The 13,531-nt window shown below is 37.5% G+C and overlaps 1 protein-coding gene across 1 annotated transcript in view; it reads left to right on the forward strand.

Annotated features, from left to right (window-relative positions):
- The window catches only part of ctnnal1 (catenin (cadherin-associated protein), alpha-like 1), a 353,327-nt gene that overhangs the window by 89,025 nt on the left and 250,771 nt on the right, over positions 1–13,531 (forward strand). The window lies entirely within an intron of this gene.

Here is a 13,531-nt window from a genome sequence, read left to right on the forward strand (position 1 = left end):
GTGGTGAGAGAAATGAAGTTAAAAGAGTTTAAAAAAATGCATCTATACAAATTGCTGTTTGGAATTAATTTCATCTAATGTTTGGAAGGACATTAAGGCCCATGGAGAGAGGATTTCCAAATTTATAGCAGGGACAAGAAAGTTTTGTTTTGAAGCAAATGAAAAACTAAAGCTCTCATCTAAAGAATTGATTAAAATATCTGGGTGATGTTCAAACTTGTGTAAAAGTGTGAATAATGAAGCACAAAAACTGTAGATGCTGATATTTTGAGCAAAAAAAAAGAGAAGTTGGAAAGGGTCAGCCAGTATGACTGGGTAGAAATGGTCAGTAATGTTAGAATCTTGTAGGGTTGAAACCAAGTGTATCAAGATGGAAGAAAGAAAGAGAGAAAGGCAGACCACTGTGGGTGGGTGTTAGAGAGAAAAATTGCATTGGGAGTTGATGTACTTGATATTAACCTTTTCCTACTTGAGGATCAAAAAAAGGCCCTGACCCTGAAAGTTGACTACCCCATGGATGCTGCCTGACCCTCTTTAAGGCTGGGATAAGTGCTTGTGAATATGAAAAGAAAATTATTTCCATCTAAATAGAAGCTTTCATAATTTTGAAATCCCACAACCCATTACTGTGAATTAAAAGCTTTTGAAGTGTTATTATTATTCTTGTCCAGGAAATGGGTCAACCAAGTTGCACATAGTAAGTTCTCACAAGAGCAGCAATCATGATCAGATAATCTGATTTAATTAGATAATGAGTTTGTGTATTAACATGGACAACCTTGCTCTTTGAGATGTTATTGTATCAACTGAAGAAAGCGACACACTTAGCGTAACGCTGTTACATCACCAGCATCCCGAGTTTGAATCCCGCGCTGTGCGTATGGAGTTTGTATGTTCTCCCCATGTCTACAAGGGTTTCCTCTGGGTGCTCCTGTTTTCTCTAACCCTTCAAAACATATGGGGCTTGTAGGTTAAATGGGTGTAGTTGTGCGGCACAGGCTCGTTGGCCAGAAAGGTCTGTTATCGTGCTGTATGTCTAAATTTTAAAAAAATTAAATACAGTCCGAAGAAAATTTCATCCTAAAATTGTGAAGAAGAATTTGATTTGTGCTTGGGTATTGCATGTTCTTTCAGTCCTTCCTAGGGTATGTATGGAAAACATGACTTTAATAGGTTTTTCGGATATGCTAGATAAATGGTTAAAAAAGGTGGAAGGGCAAATAAATAGGTCAGGAGACTAGGTCCAAAGGACAGCAGGCACAGGTAGCTATTCATCACATAATAAATATCTTTTATAAGTATCCAGTCAGAAAGGAAGAAGTTAGTTTGTATTACATTTTCAAATAAATCTAAAATAAATTTTAATAGAGGAAGGTTGCTTCTGCCTTGCACTAAGGTTTATGATTTACAGTTTTTGTAACTTCAACGATGTGGCAAAGGAGAGATTCGTGCCATCGCATTACTTTTCATAGTGTATGTGCATCATACTACATGATTGGGAACATTATAGAATTCATACTTGGTTTTGTAAGGTTTTGACAATCATCCCAAACATTTCTTTTTTGAATATTTTATTTAATCAAATCACTATTACAGTATGTTGATTGATATATAATAGAGAGGAAAAAAGAAAAAAAATCTATTAAAACTACCAAAAAAACCTAAAATCCATCTAAACCACCACCCCCCCCCAACCCTTACTAATGCCAATAACTTGAATATCTCAAAAATTTCTGAAACTGAAATAGAAACCATTGGTTCAGGTGGAACTTTTCAATTGTCTTTGAGCTTCTTCAACTCTGTTTCAGCAATAAAAGTTAATTCTGTGTTGGAACCTTAAATTACAGACTTCAGTTGACCACTCTTCCTCTACGAATTGTGTGCAGGCCTGTCTTCTGAATTTCCGTAGATGCTTGTGAAGTAGCTATTACAAATAACTTGTTTTCCTGGCATGAATGTTGTATTGTGGCTTTGCCTTAGCAACATTCCTGTTGTTCAATTTATGTCCAAAAAAAGTCCCATCTTTTTTATGACGGGGAAGGTTAAGTAGGTAGGTAGGTTTGCTCTGCCTCAGTGACTATTATTAAATATATTTATCTTGGATAGTGGTGTGTTTTGTTTACTTGCTTCTAGTGATTCAAAATGTAGAATACAATTGCAGAGCAGAAGGACAAAAATAGTAGAATGTTTTTAAGTTCTGTTTTTTAAAAATACTGGGAGATGGCCCATATATTACCAGCATTAACCTACTAAAATAAATCAGGTTTGGATATTGTATGTTTTTTAAATTTAAAAAAAATTTTCACACTATGAACCATATTAATCAAAATGCACACAAACATCTCCCTCTTGAATATACACAGTGGCATTTTCTCCCCTTTTTTCCCCCCTCCCTTCCCTCCCTCCTCCAAACCCATTAAACATTCAACATAGACAATAATCCCATTAAACAATGTCATCACACAATGAAAATTTAAAAAAAATTGTGTCATCTACTTTTACACACTGGATCAGGTCATTTCGTCATCTTCTCATTCTATCATTTTGGGGGTGGAGGTCCGCGGTAGGCCCTCTCTGTTGTGTTCCATGTACGTTTCCCAAATTTGTTCAAATAATGTGACTTTATTTTTTAAATTATATGTTATTTTTTCCAAAGGAATACATTTATTCATTTCTATGTTCCATTGTTGTACTCTCAGGCTCTCTTCTGATTTCCAAGTTGACATTATAAATTTTTTTGCTATAGCTAAGGCTATCATAATAAATCTTTTTTGCGTTTCATCCAGTTTGAGGCCTAATTCTTTACTTCTTATATTACTTAGAAGAAAGATCTCTGGATTTTTTGGTATGTTGCTTTTTGTGATTTTATTTAATACCTGAAACCCAAAACCTTTCCACTTTCTCACATGCCTAAATTGCATGTACTGTTGTTCCCGTTTCCTTCTTACAGCGAAAACATCTATCTGATACTGTTGGATCCCATTTATTTAACTTTTGGGACGTGATTTATAGCCTGTGTAACCAATTATATTGTATCATGCATAACCTTGTATTTATTATATTTTTCATAGTTCCAGAGCATAACTTTTCCCGTATTTCATTTTTTATCTTTATGTTTAGATCTTGTTCCCACTTTTGTTTGGGTTTATAGGTTATTTCATCATTTTCTTTCTCTTGCAGCTTGATGTACATGTTAGTTATAAATATTTTAATTATCATTGTTTCTGTAATCACATAAAGCTGCTTCCTTCTGGTAATCTCAGTCTGCTTCTCAATTTGTCCTTTAAGTAGGTTTTCAGCTGGTGGTATGCAAACATTGTACCATGAGTTATTCCATATTTGTTCTTCATTTGGTCAAATGATAATAAATTATTTCCCAAAAAACAATTTTCTATTCTTCTAATTCCTTTTCTCTCCCATTCTCTAAAGGAAAGGTTATCTATTGTGAAAGGGATTAGCTGATTTTGCATTAATAATAATTTTGGTAATTGGTAATTTGTTTTTTTCCTTTCTGCATGAATCTTCTTCCATATGTTGAGTAAATGGTTCAGTACTGGTGAACCAGTTTTTCATCCCACTTATAAAGTGTATGTTCTGGTACCTTCTCCTCTATTTTATCTAGCTCTATCTTGGTCCAATCTGGTTTTTCCTTTGTTTGATAAAAATCTGATAGATACCTTAATTGTGCTGCTCTATAATAATTTTTAAAGTTTGGTAGCTGCAAACCACCTTGTTTGTACCATTCTGTTAATTTATTTAGCACTATCCTCGGTTTCTCCTCCTTTCCATAAGAATTTCCTTATTATTCTATTTAGTTCATTGAAGAATTTCTCTGTTAAGGGAATTGGTAACGATTGAAATAGGTATTGTATCCTTGGGAAGTCATTCATTTTAATGTAATTTACACTTCCTGTCAGTGTTAGTGGCAATTCTTTCCAATGTTGTAAGTCATCCTGTAATTTCTTCATTAATGGCTGATAATTTAATTTGTATAGGTGGCCTAAGATATTATCTAATCTAATACCTAGGTATCAAATTGCTTGTTTGCTATTTAAATGGTGATTCTTTTTTAAACTCTGTGTAATCTGCATTATTTATTGGCATAGCTTCACTTTTATTTGCGTTGATCTTGTACCCCGATATTTCTCCATATTCCTTCAATTTCTTATGTAGTTCTTTTATTGATAATTCTGGTTCTGTTAAGTATACTATGATGTCATCTGCAAATAAACTGATTTTATACTCCTTCTCCTTTATTTTTATCCCTTTCATTTTATTTTCTGTTCTTATCAGTTCTGCTTAAGGTTCTATTGCTAAAGCGAACAGTGAGGAGATAGTGGACATCCCTGCCTAGTTGACCTACTTAATTTAAATTGGTTCGATATATATCCATTTACTGTCACCTTCGCCAATGGTCCTTTATATAATGCTTTAATCCAATTAATATATTTTTCCGGTAGGTTGAACCTTTGTAATACTTTGACTAAATAATTCCATTCTACCCTGTCAAAGGCTTTCTCTGTGTCTAAAGCAACAGCCACTGTTGGTATCTTATTTCCTTGTACTGCATGGATTAAGTTAAGTTGTTCGTCTTTTCTTCATAAATCCAGTTTGATCTAGTTTGACTATTGTTGGTACACAGTGGGCCAATCTGTTTGCTAATAGTTTTGCTATTATCTTATAATCTGAATTAAGTAGAGATATTGGTCTATATGATGCTGGTGTTAGTGGATCTTTCCCTGTCTTTGGTATTACTGTAATTATTGCTGTTTTACATGAATCTGGCAAGTTTTGTGTTGTATGTTTGAACCTACATATTTCTGTGATTTAGTGGATTTTTAAATTACAAGGGCAAACAATAATTTTCAATTTTGGTTATGCTGCAAATAAATGGCAATTATCATTCATTGACTTCAAACATCCAGTCATTTTAATTTTGTTTTGCTTTCTGGAACTACATTGTTCCCAAGATCTGTTCCACGCTGATCACATCACTTTCAGTGTGGTTTTATTCATTTGCAGGCAGGTCACTTCCATGAAAGCTCTTGTTTGCATGCAAGTGAACAATTTGTCTTCTGTAGTTCTATTTCACACTCTTGGCCACCTTGTTCCCAATGCTAGAATAAAGGAATATCTGGCTCCTTAGCCAAAGAAAGCTAGGAAATGCTTTAGGTGGGGAGTGCTATTTCCACCTTTGTTCTAACCTGGTGGCAGGGTTAAATTCAGGAATTGTTCCCACTGAGAGCAGGTCAGCCTGAAGAGAGGAGACACTTGAGAAAAGAGATTCAGGCCATTGAAAGGCAATCATAGAATAAAGGCAATGTTTCTTAATTTTGTATATTAAATCGGATGCACAATAAAGAGACAAGTGCACAGTGAAGTTTTTGGGCTCTCATTGAAGTTACAAAGGATGGCTATTTCATGCCACAAATTCCCATATCCTGAGAATGAGAAGAAAGAACACTGGAAGAAATTAAGAGATGATGGTAGTGGAAATTTCTATGTTTATATAGTTTTAATGTCCACCGATTTTTTTTTTTTTTTTTTTCCCCTCCCCCCCCCCACCCCCCTGGATGTCATTGTTTGTCATGAAGTTTGAAGGATATTTTCTTTCCAAACATTTTCTTTAAAATTTTGCAGCTCTTTCCATGTTTTTTTTTTCACTGGATTGCAGGGAAGTCAGTGGAGAAGCTGAATGGAGAACAAAGTTAAAATATAATCCAACTTTGACAGATTTGATAGTCCCATTGGCTGGGACCTAATTCTGTGGGCTTGTGGTTTAGAACTCTTTGCGCTCTCTGCTAGGTTACCAAAGTACCCTAATTTATTGTATAAGATATTTATGAGTATTCAATTTTGGCTTGCCAAGTTCAGGCAGAATTGATTTATAATTACAACATTTTATTTTTGCCTTTTAGAAGCTTTCATGTTGGGAACAAATATTTGTCGATTCAGCTGCTTCTCTTACTAAGGATGTTATTTTATCTCTGCTTTTGTTTCATGATGTGGCAAAGATCAGGAGAACAAGGTCTTAAACAACAGCTTTGAATGGTTCTGAGACCCCATGCAAAATTTAAGTAGGAACGTAACTAGATCGGAACATCTTGTATATCTGAAGAACAAAGGACCTTTCTTTGGTCATGAAATTGACACGGAGAAACACAATAGAATGAGTCATTTACTAGAGATAATGGGTTAAAATTACTTGATTATTTTGGTCATTGTTTCTATTTCACAATGGGTGATGCTGGTAGGGATCTACAAATGTAATTAATTTATTTGTTTCAAGGTCCTGGTAGAAATTCTGTATACTGTGTAACATGAGTACACATGCTTAATCCACATTTAGCAAATCTTCACACATAATTGATAAGTGGGTGTTCGGTATTTGCAGCTGGTGAATGTGACATGGCTATTGAATATAAAGTGCAGATGTTCACAAAATGGAGTTAATTGTTTCTCTTTCTTTGTAAAGTTCATGCTGAGGTTAAGATCAATGTTACTGTGGTTAGAGCCAGCCTGCAGGGCACAGAAATATTCATTTCTTACTGATTAGTCCAGTCCATTTGCATGATTAACTGACATCCTCAAAGCTGTCCTGATCACTTTTCTTTTCCTTAGCTTCGATTGAATTAAGGGATTTGGTTTGGGGGGGGGGGGTGGGGGGCTGTGTTTTTCAAGGGATAATACCCTTGGTCGGTAGGAGGTAATGGATTTGTTCATGTTGTAAGTACACTGTTCACATTCAAACTGACTTGGTCAGATGGGCTTGGAAGACAGACACTGGCAGATCAGGATTACAAAATATAGATCCAATGATACAATTATGATCAATGCTAATTCAATGACCACTTGGGAGAGTGAGATAAGAGTATAATATGCTATGAGAACATAAAGAACATGGTCATCTCTCCCCACCAAGGCAGATATGGTGATTTAAAAGAGGTTGATGGGAATGCACTGGCACTGTCACCAATAGCCCAAACGATTGCCAGAGGAAGTGATAGAGGTGGGTACAATTGTAATTTTTAAATGTTGGTACATGGTTCGAAAAGGTAAAGAGGAATATGGGCCAAACACTGCTTGGGTAGACAATTTGGTTGGCATTGGCAAGTTGGGCTGATGGGGCTGTTTCTGTGCTATAAAGCTTAGTGATTCTGAACCAGTGAGAGACACCTACGATGAATCATTTAACCAATGCTTCCTCAGGCTCTCAGAACAATTGGATTGTTCACAAACTTTGAGGGCAAAGGGGCTCAGAGGAAGAGTTCATAAACTGTTTGAAGAGTGTGAGAAAGCCAGTTTGCTGGATTATCAGTTCAACATTTGCCTGATTATGAGTTTACAAGCATGGTGGAAAGACTCTGCTTGAGATAATATTTTTTAAATGTATTATAATGATGCAGATAATACGGAAAGAAATCAGGAGATCTGGGCAAGTGTTAAATACCAAATTGACATATTGATGGCTAACCTAAATTGGGCATGATTTTCTGAGAGGGAACTATAGTGAAATGTGGAAGTTATTCTAAAGGTCTGATGATATTCTGTGGGATATCAGACGATTATAGAACCAAAGAATATTACAGCACAGAAAACAGGCCCTTCTAGACTGCCAATTCTGCTTAGTCCTACTGACCTGCGCCCAGTCCCTATTCTTCTATACCTTTCCGATCCATGTGCTTGCCTTATTTTTTAAGTAAATGTGAAAATTGAGCCTGCGTTCACTTTATGGACTTGCTTACCAATGGGTGAGCCAAAAAATGGATCAAAAGGAAGTTACAGGGGACAACTTTCTAACTTGGAAGAGGAGTAGTCCTTGATCTTTGCAAGATGAATGGAAGACTGTTTGCAGAGGTGCCAAAATGAGTCTTAAGAAGCTACCACAGAAGAGATTGTTGCAACTCGATTTGGGGTATCCAGTAAAGTACCAAATACAGTATATAACTGTAACATTTATTAAGAGCTATTTTTCTCTTGAATTGTAATTTATATGAACAGTTTATGAATGATGTTGATACTTGTACTGAGATAATGATTAAGAATTTATTCACAGAATAGGATGTTTGATCAGATATGGATGAAGCTTCAATCCAGAAGTAACTTGATTGGAATTTTTAGTAGGCGGAATGGATGTTTTGGGGACATCTGATGCAACTTCCAAAGAAGAGTTCAGACAATGAAGAGTTGAAGAGATAAGAGTGAATTTATGGTTGGTTGACCAAATGATTGGTTTCAAAGCTGTAGGGAATGCCTAACATGACAGGCAAAATACAAACAAATTTAGTCACTAGAGAAGTACTAAAACTGCAGACACTGGAATGTTGTGTGACCAAGCTGGTGGGACTCAGTGGAACAGGTAACATGCATAGAAATGGTCAGTCACTGCTTTGGGCCAAGTCTTTAGTTAACACCTTTATGATAATCTTTATCCATTTCTAGGCTCCTTCTATTTATGAACGAGAAATGTTGTCTTGGTTTCCAATGTAGAAAAATAATTATTCTATTCAGTCAGACTTCCCTTCTGTCTGTCATCTCCTGTAAACAAAATGTGACTTTTCCATAAACCTTTTATATTCTATGACACCTGTAATTGGCTCTGGGTAGCAAATACCTCTCCTGAGTTTTAACCACAGATTTCCTTTGATCATGTTTGCATCATCCACTGTAATTAGGGGAAACAAGACTTGTGTACTTGCTCCTCCTTTTACCAGCACCTGTCTTGCTCAGATCAACCATCTAGCACTGAAACATTTAATCTGTCACAATTTATTTATTTATTTTTCAAATGTGCTCTGGACAATCTCATCACTTCTTAGCTAAACTGCTGGTCCTCTATTGTATTGAATTCAGCTTACTCTTAAAGTTATCCCATTGCCTGCCCTCCTTTTCAGCAACTTTGTATCCATGATCATGGATCCATTCCATCCTAATCATGAAGCGTAGCTAGTGGAGTTGTTCTGGTGAACCGGTGTGGACTCGAAAGGCCGACATGGCCTGTTTCCGCTCTGTAAATGGTTATATGGTTATGGTTATATCCTCTGGGTTTCAGGAATTGAGGCCTGTGTTCATCATTCATTGCGCACAGTATTACTATTCAGGCATCTCAATCAGATTGTGCCACTTTTCACAATTTCTTCTGGCTTTCCATTTCCATTAGCACCTTGAAAATAAAAGCTTTTTTTTCCCTCCCCGAGATTCCGCCCAATCTTTGCTCTGCCGGCTGGTTTAGTTACATTGGTTAATGAAGTTGTCATTGTTATAAAGCAGGGAAACAAGTTCAACAGGCCAAGCTTGTTCAAGCCAAACAATGCGCCTTCGTGCTTCAGTCTCAGTTGCCCACATTAGGTTCCTAACACTCAAAGCCATTCCCATCCGTGTAGATATCTATAGAACTGTGTAACACTACAGCACAGTAATGGCTCCTTGGCCAATTTGGTCATGTCATACTATTATTTTTCCAAGTCCCAATTGTTATCCAAGTGTCTTTTTAAAGGAAGCTTGCATGCCTGGCTCCACAATTTTTGGCAGTTGGTTCCAGATGCTCACCACCCTCTGATTGTGAAACTATCCCCTCTCGCCCCTTCTAAATCCCAATCCCTAACCTTGTAGTTATGCCCTCACATTTTAGATTCTTGTACAGGAAACAGACCATCACTATTCACCTTATCAATGGTTCTCATCATTTTCTAGACCTCATTTGGATCCTCTTATCAATTTCCTATGCACCAAGAAAAATCAGCCTTTTTGTTAATGGTTGTTGTGTTAAACAAAGTCCACTCTTTTAGAAACTACTATTCACACATGCTAGATAATAATGCAATGTACTGCACATTTTATGAGAGTATTTCAAATATACCTGTGTTCTAAGGAAGGTGGTATACCCATTGACACTGAATCCCAGCTGGTCACAAATACATTAGATGTTGAAAGTATATTGAAAATTTGTGCTTTTTTTCATAACAACCTTGTCATATTTTGTGTGATCTTTAGCGTAGAGGATTAAATTCTTTTTGGTTTACAATGTATGGGATCAGTTCACATCGCCAGATATCCATTTATTTTTCACTTTCTTTCTGCTGATTATTTCTGTAACAGGTGTTGAATCCAAACAATTTTAATATATGGTCAAAAGGCAGACGAACCCTCTTGTAGGGTCAACAGCCATCTAGCAAATACGTGCTGTGAAACGCGGAAAGGGCATCTCTTGCATCGAAGCTTGGTCTGGCCATTCTCTGCAACAGGACTTCCCCCAGCCATCTTGGACCTCACCATGCTGTTGGATGGGGGAGGGGATGTTGAGAGGGTGAGTCTGGTCCTGTGCAACCCTTTGCTCACCTAAATCCATTCACGCACACGCTGTTCTTTTTTTGAGGATTGGGGTATCCTCATATCAAACCCCACAAACTGACCGAAAGGAACCATCATCATCCTATGGAGTGGACTTCTTATGAGGGGTTAGAGTGGGTACAGTCGTAGATATAAATAATTAATTCAAACGATGTTTTAACAAGTTGAAACATTAATCTGCACATCTAGTTCAAAACTAATGTTTGCTCAGCAGAGGCCAAATGTCACCATGGTGCACTTGAAGAGTTTAATTGACTATTGCTGGAATTGCTTATTGACTTTTAAACTCCCATCTGTTACTGTGTTTAAATCCAACTAAAAGACCATGGTCAGTATGAATTGGAAACAGTGTGTCCTCCTCACTGGCAATCAACGCAGTCGCAAGTCAAGGACGTGTGCTATTCACTCTATATCCATGGCTGTGCGGCTAGGAACAATTCAAATGCCATCTACAAATTTGCCGATGACACCACGGTTGTTGGCATAATCACAGATGGCAATGAGATAGTGTAGTTGAGTGGCGTCACACCAACAATCTTGCATTCAATGTTAGCAAGACCAAGGAGATGACTGTGGACTTCAGGAGGAAATCAGGAGAACATGAACCAGTCCTCATTGAGGATTCAGTGGTGGAGAGGGTAAAGAACTTCAAATTCCTGGGTGTCATCATCTCAGGGAATGTGTCGTGGAGCCTCCATGTTGATGCAATCATAAGGAAGGCTTCCCAGTGGCCAAAGTTTTGAGTAGTTTGAGGAGACAGGTGTACCGTGGAGAGCATTCTGGCTGGTTGCATCACTGCTACGGAGCTGCCAATGCTCAGGACAAGAAAAAACTCCAGGGGGTTGTTAACACAACCTGCAAAATCACAGACACCAGACTTTACTCCATCGAGGACATCAACAAGGGGTGGTGTCTTAAAAAAGCAGTGTCTTAAGAAAGGACCCCCATCACCCAGGCCATGCCCTCTTCTCTCTGCTACCATTTGGGGAAAAAGATACAGGAGCTTAAAACAAGCACTCAACGGCACAAGGACAGCTTCTTCCTCTCTGCCATTAGATTCCTAAATGAACAAGCCACATCCCACACGTGGACACATGTGCATATGAACAGACGAACACACCTATCTATCATAAATTTCAAACAACAACCAATTTAACACTAAAAACAAGTGGATGTATTTCACAATTAAAACTTTTTGTAAACCGAAAAGGGTAAATTTACATCTCACCTGCAACTACATTGTCTTCACAGTTTTAATGGTGTAGTATTATCAGCTTCTCAACATCAAGCTGGAAGGCACTAAGAAGAATTCTTCGAGCCCCACGTTCAATAATTTTTAGTTTATTTCTTTGCATGGAAAGAAGCTGGGCGACTGCTCTGAAGCCTCAGTGTACTAAATATTATGTTGGAAAGGCAATAAAGTACATCTTGACTTTGTTATAGAGTGCAGGGTAGCAGTCAGAAATGTCTTTTTGTAACCAAAAATCTTGATAAGATTTTTTGAACTTTAGCCTCAGCTCAGTTCATTTTTAAGTGAACTCCATTCTCTCTCCACCATTTCTGTATCTCTATTGCTTATATCGAGGAATCGATTGATCATCCAGTCTGGTATTTTAAGCAAAAAAAATCCTGAAATCTGTCAGACATGTCTCTATGTGGTTGATCCATGTGTGCACAATACACTTGAAGGTCTTCATCTGATCTCCTCTTCTCCTTCTCTAATTCAGAGAGGCTTGGAAAATGGAAGATCTCATGGCGGGCTATGTTACAGTGAAGAACTGTAACTTGGACAGAAAGGTGGAGAGGGCTGATTTGACTTTGATAAAGTTAACCTCATTTCCTTGCAGTTGCAAATTAACTTTTTTCGGTGAGGATAATCAGGTGGGAGCATGATGGGAGGGTGGTGGGGGCCAAAAATAGGGGTTCAGTGTATTTATAGATAATTTAAATGTACATTGCAACCAGATCACTTGAAATTCTGACAAACGTGGAGCATTGGCCCTTGCAGACTTGAATGTGATGCATGTCCTATGCAGAGCATGTCAATAAGAAACAAACAAACTTTCACCTCTCCCTTTTTCTTCACCATCCCCTTTGTTCTTGCTGCCACCAGGCAGCTCCCACTTTGGGAATTTATAATTTAGAATGTAACGGACGTGAAATTATTTAACTTTGTATGAAATTCATTAACTTTATCTGCTGTATGGAAGACAGAATCGCCACTTTATCAAATGCCCTTCACAGAAATGAAGCCCCAGTGAGGAATGAGCTCACAACCCCTGGTTTACAAGACCAGTGGTGTAACTACTGAAGTATTTAAGCCTCTAAGGTGGTTTATGAAAATGTTTGCATTGTAATGTGCCACAAAACAACAAATTTTGTAACATTCATGACAATATATTCTGACTTTAAAGCCTGTATTTCCTGTCTGAATGCCTGCTGATGACAATTTAATGAAGGTGAAATGCCTTCATTTTTTTTTATTTGCACTATTTGACCTGCAATAACATGATTTGCTGCTACTATTGTTTTCTTCAGCAGATGATGTTGTAATTTATAATGATTTCAGAAGAGAAGGATACAGGAGGGAGCTCCTTATTATTGCTTCTTTAACAAGGCTGTGTAAATACAAAGGACCCCAAAAAACCCAGCAGCACAACACAGGGTTACTTAAACAAAAGTAGTTTTTAATTATAATTGAACAAGAAAACAGAATTAAACTTTAACTTATTACTTAACCCCCCCACAATACTAAGCGCAGGTGTGTGTAATGTATATTTAAGATTAGAAAAGTTCTTTGGATCACAGTACAATCTCACTGGTTGCAGGCAATTCTTATACTGTGCACAGAAGTTAGCATTAACAAAGTTCACCAGGCTTTGGTGTTTAACAGTTACCACTCAGAAGGGTTCTTGCTGGTTTTCAGAGAGAGAATCCTTTTCCAGGACATCCACAACTGATTCCTTCTCAATCAGCCTTGCTGACAAAACTTGCCCCCTTCAGGGTTCTCCAGATGATCCTCTTTCTTTCAGGTCACCTTTCAGACAGCCAGCCTTCTCCTGTGACCAGATAGTCTTCCAAAATTTCCCAGCTTTGTCCTTCTGGAACTGATTTCTGTCTCCTCTCTCTCTGTTTCACACCCTCCCTCTCTGAGAGCAGAACTGTTCTGCCCAGCCTGCGA

Source organism: Narcine bancroftii, chromosome 1, assembly GCF_036971445.1.
Source record: "Narcine bancroftii isolate sNarBan1 chromosome 1, sNarBan1.hap1, whole genome shotgun sequence".
NCBI classification, from domain to species: Eukaryota; Metazoa; Chordata; class Chondrichthyes; order Torpediniformes; family Narcinidae; genus Narcine; species Narcine bancroftii.